The sequence below is a fragment of the Falco punctatus genome, assembly GCF_963210335.1.
Source record: "Falco punctatus genome assembly, chromosome: 9".
NCBI lineage: Eukaryota > Metazoa > Chordata > Aves > Falconiformes > Falconidae > Falco > Falco punctatus.
The window spans coordinates 44,144,721-44,150,233 of record NC_137589.1 but is presented as its reverse complement, the minus strand read 5'-3'; the positions used below and the strand labels follow the sequence as shown (position 1 = coordinate 44,150,233).

Sequence of the window (5,513 nt, the reverse complement as noted above, 5' to 3'; positions counted from 1 at the left end):
GTATGAGATGGTAAAAGATCTTGTTGTAGCTTGATAGTTTGGAGAGTGCTGTGACAGAAATATTCTAAAAGGCTGTCTAGAGCAACACATCACTTGCCTGAATTTGGAAGGTTTGTCCTGTCCGTTGCTTCTTGCTTACATGAGGGACACATGCTTTTATTGCAGGTTTGTTCTTGCAAGCCAGCTTGGGAGTCCTGATCTGCTCTTGGAGGTTCATTTATGAATACTGGCTACTCAGCATTGCTTCAGAAATTTATTTTAAGTTGAGCATTGGAGCATTCATTTTTGGGAAAAACATGCTCTACAACTGCGTAGACTTTGAGAAACACTGACAAGAATAAAGACAGCCAAAGTTTTGCTTCATTAACATTTACACTGAAAGGAGAATCCTCAGATGCTGAGCACTTAATGTTTCTTTTTGAAGAAACCCATTTATTTGAAGTGCAAGTTTCTTCTGTATGTTATGTGCTCACATTTTTTATTTCTTACATTGCCTCTGCATCAGTGAATTTTTTGTAGAGTCAGAGATCAAGCCTGGGCTTGTTCTGAAGTATCCAAATGTAGTAATAGGTGGACTGTTGTAAAATTTGGCATCTGGAGTTAAATTACAGGATGCTTCTTAAGCTTCTTGGTTCCTATAGTAACAAGTAATAGTCATCCTTCATGATTAAGCAGTGTCCATGGTAACCAAACGAGCAAGTTTTAAATGAAATTTTCCCTTTACGTTTTTAGCAGTCAAAGGTTAACAGTTATTACCTTTATACCCTTAGATGGGAACAGATTTTGATCTGGCTGGCATATTTAAAGTGAGAACATTTGGTCTTCATTTACATAACTTTACTTCTATGACCAGTGGAACTTTAGGTGAATACCAAAATAAAATTTCTGAGAGTGGAGTGCATTAATCTCCCCAGGAAGAATGAATGTTGTTCACGTGTGCTAAATTGTTCTGCAGTGTTGCAGTGTGTTGCTGTACAGCTGCTGAATTGCTCCTCAGAGCGACTGCCATTCAGTAGCAGAGGAAGGAATCCCTACATACACCCTGCATATTTTTTAGGACAGAAAATGCAAGTGTCAGTGTTAGTGTAGGTAAGGACATCCTTCTACTCCCTCCCGCTTAAAAAATAGTATGGGAAATGTGCCAGTGAATATTGCCCTGATAGATTCCCTTTTTGTCATCTACGTTTTTGTTTGCAGGTAAACAGTGAATAGTTTAAAAAGCATGGCAACACAATCACAAAGCTAGCACAATTGCTGTAGGTTATTTGCATAAAGGAATGTAATAGTTTGAATGGTGGTTTATGTATGTCCATCTGTGGCACACTATTTTTTATATGAAAGGAGAAAACATGACTGCTCTTGAATGTTTTCTTTCCTGTCTCTTTCATTGGCACTGGCAATGTTTGCTTGAAAACTAAAAAGTAAGCCTGCGAGGCTGACACCTGCAAGTGTGTTTTCAGAGCATGTATGTGTAAGAGAAGCAGGAATACCCACCCACCCTGAAAGGGGAAAAAAAAGTATCAGTCACAATAAATTAGGATTTACAATTTCTAATTGTGGAATGTAAAGCAATTGCTAAGAGAGTCTGAACAGCTAGAAGAAAGATGTGTGAGCAACAGTGGTAAGGACAGGATGCGTCTTCAGCAATATTCTGGCTTTGTAGGCACATAGGTTGGTTGCCAGTGTGTTGCAGGCGCACTGTATCCCGACATACGTGTGTGTGCACACGCTCCCACATCCACACACAAGCAAATGCGGAACATTTGTGTAAGCACCTTTAAAAAATAATTCGGTTAGCAGAGAAAGTGACACTTTTTATAAGCATTATCTTCCATCAGTGCATGCAGTGTTTTCAGACCTTTCTGTCACTGCTGCTTTTTAATGCTGTATTTTGAGTTGCTTTATCAGGAGGGATGCTGTATTTTGTCCAGTAGCTACCAAAAATTACTGCTAGCCTGTTAGTTAAAATCCAGTATTATTCTTGAAGTGTTTCCAATGAAACTATCCTAAATAGCCAGTGTTAAATCCCAACCTTCTGCTTTCTTGAACAATATTAATGTTCCTTCAATGTTAAGGCAATCTAACTTGGATTAATTGGCTCTGGGCATTAAGACTTTTTCAGGCTGATATAAGAGCTGCATGTACTATGTGAATTTCAAATCTTAATGTTTGGTCTATTATGCAGATGGATGTGAATAGAGATATGTATGTGACCCCATTTATCTCTCTAATGAAGTGCCATCAATAGAACATCTGTTTCGTTGCTGTAGAAGATGAAACCTCTGATGAATCATGCTTGTAAAATAAGTATTTATTTATTTAATTTGCATTTTGCCAGTACAGACCTGTTACAACAGCCACAACGCACAACTGAAAAAATGGCCTAGCAATTAAACTGCACAAAGTTTTCATTTATACCGTGCTGCTGCTTCACACATATAGTAAACTGTTCTGAACCGGTTTGTAGTTCACCTGTCCAAGCTATCAAGAAAGCCCCCAACCAAACACAGGAACACCTTAGCAATGAAACAAACCTCACCAAAAGGTGACAAAAATGTGGCTGCGGTCTGGATGTGTAGCTCCCATCCCAGTGGGGTTGCCACTGTGGCACTACGTGCCTCTATATTTTTTAGTTCTCTCTGAAGTTGGAAGCAAAGAGGGTCAACGTGCTGCGATGCAATCTGTTCTTGTGAGGTTTGCAGCTCCCTTTTGCAATCCCAGGAGTTTTAATGAAATGGGAGGCCTGGCAGGACCTGTGTCATCTGTACTGAAATCACGAAGAGAGGCTTAGCTGCACAAGGGACAGTCCATTCTCCAGCCGCTGTGCTGCTGGGACCCTGTGACGTTAGCCAAAGGCCATGTGAGACCATCTGGCAGGTGTCTGTGGTGCTCCACCACCACATGCTGATGGCCGCCTTGTGCTGGGCCAGCAGTCTGCAGAGGCAGCTGGCCACTGACTGTGCCTCAGCCCACCGGGGCTCATGGCAGTCTCAAGTGGAAGAGGGTTATATGCTCCATGCTCTGTCTCGGCTGGTGTATATAGGTGGCATAGTTTACATCCATAGTGACAGAGGCTACAGAGAATATAGAAGTTTCTCTTCTCCTTGGATTGCCACTGTGAGTCGGCAGCCATGCTGATAAAGTGCCGCAACAAAGCAGCACGGGAACGGCATTGAATCTTTGCAGAAATGTTAAGCATGATGGATGAACCTAATTTAAATCTCCCCAGAGCTGACTTCTTGTTCTCCAGACTCCATGTTGCTTGTCTTTATCATCACATAGGAGGAAGCTGATGTTCCACTTCACTTTATCATCCTTGCCAGTTTAGCCAGGGTATTAGTAGTCTCCACGATCTAGTCCCCAACCAGTCTAGAATTTCAGCTTTTTCTGATGTATTTTTTAAGTCTGTGCTTGATTTCAATTTTACCCTGGAGAAAAAGCTCCTAATGATGTGCCGTTAGCAAAAGATGAATTTGTTCTCTAGACATCATACCAAAGAAAGATAAGTATCATACATATTTTATTTCAGAGACTGATAAATAAAGAATAAAAATACCAAATATATAAATACATATCTAATTTAAAAATGCCAGGCAGTAAAATGGAGTTTGTAATAAAGGCTGCTCAATCAGCATAATTTGCTATTTATTTTTAGAAGGGGGGCGGAGGGGCAGTAATTTTCTGGATGCTTTATATTTTCTTGTCACCAGGTCTGGGGACCTGTGGCTATATCTTTCGTTTGTGGATTTGATCTGTTTCTTTGGTTTTGTAGTACAGGGAAGTTAGTGTGTGTATTTTCAGACTTTTCATGTTGAGAATTATTTAAGCTTTCTTTTCCCATTTGTGCTATTTTCTTCTCTCTTTTCCTTTTTGCCCTCCGAGAGGTTGGTTTTTTTTTCTTGACAAATATGCCTCATCAGCTTCCTCAGGTAAAGAATACATTCTCCATCCGTTCTGCTGCAGGCAGAATTTGCCCGAGGTGTCTATGGCCAAGCTGTGGGACCGAAGGGTACGTGGCCAGGGTCAGCACCTGCGGTGGCGGAAGCAGTCAGCTGGCCGGCTGGCCAGGACTGGCCCTTTGCAGCGCTGAAAGGTGCGAAGGAACGTTCAGAAGACCAGGGGAAGGCCTCTTGACTCTCAGCGATACTGAACAGAAGTAAACCAGCAGATAAACCCCACCGGAGAGAACCCCCCGCCTGTGGCAGGAGCAGGTCCCTGGCAGGCAGCCCGGGCTGGGCTGGGCAGCGAGGGGCTGCAGCGCCCCCTAGTGCATCCCGCAGCCGCATCTCCGCGGCACAGAGCAGCGCGGCCCTTACCCCACGGCTGGGGGGGAGTGGAAACACGGCTTGTTCCAGCTTTGAAGGTTGGAGGGCCTAACAGAGCTTTCCGGGAGGGAAGAAGCTGCAACACTGGACAGCCAAAGCCCACAGCAAGACGAGAGGAAATGGCAGCAAGTCCCTTCCTGCTTGCATGCATCAAAAAGCGCCTCAGCATGCTGCTGGGGAAAGAATTCTCTTATTAATATTAGAGAAACTATAGAAAAAGATACACCCCCAGTACACAGAAAAATAGCACAGCTTTTTTCAGTACTAGATGCAAGAGCCATTAATAGTACTTGCTCAGGAGCAGTATGAGGAATATTAAGTACTGCACAGTACAGGATATCTGGGAACCTGACACAGAGATGATATGAGATCCATTAAAGTGCACGGCATGCTGTGGCAAAGGTCAGTGTCACTTCAAATCATTATTTAACAAAGGAAAAGCTCTTCTTCCAGAAGATCTTAGTCCCACTCTGAAAGAAGATGCTCATAATTTTTAGCTGATGGGAAAATGAGAGGTCTGATGTTTTCTGTGAGTTGAATTGTTTTCTGTTTTCGAGTCATTTCTAATAAGGCTCTTCAGTCCACACAACTGTCCTGGCCACCATTCTTGTAGCTGCTGAGGATTGTCTGGCTCTGAGTGGTGCTTCAGGTGCCTTTTTGTGCTTTCAGGCAGGACACACTTGAGTCAGAGGGAGCATTCCCCCTGGTAAAATGAATATAGTGTTTTTGTCATCTGTGAGAGAAACAAAGGTGATGGTAAGAAGCTGGATCTGTTTGGTGTAGTCACCGTGGATACCATTCGCAATAGGCATACAACCAGCCTCTTAATTGTTTAATTCTAATATTTTGTGCCAGAGTGTAGCACAAAAGGCAAGTAAGGATCCCTGTTTATTTTTTTGTTTTGTATGTAAATGATTACTTAAGTGAGATTTTTTTACAAGCTGTAGTTCTGTAAACAGTGTCCTTAGTTTCACATTTTCTCATGCTCTCACTACCTTTTCAGACCACTATTTTTGCTCATATCATTAGATGAGTGGGGGGTGATCACCGATTCTGCTGTAGAAGAGTTGTGGGTACAGCCAGTGAGATTGCTATGCTCTATATAAGTATATTTAAGTTAGAGATTCTACGATGCAAAAAGAAATAATTTTATTCTAACCTAAAACGTAGCGGTGGTGCAAGGTTTCA

General features: G+C 42.3%; 1 protein-coding gene across 6 annotated transcripts in view; it reads left to right on the top strand.

Moving 5' to 3' along the window:
• DAB2IP (DAB2 interacting protein) overlaps positions 1 to 5,513 on the top strand; it is a 249,502-nt gene that overhangs the window by 91,970 nt on the left and 152,019 nt on the right. The gene's annotated exons all lie outside the window — the stretch shown is intronic.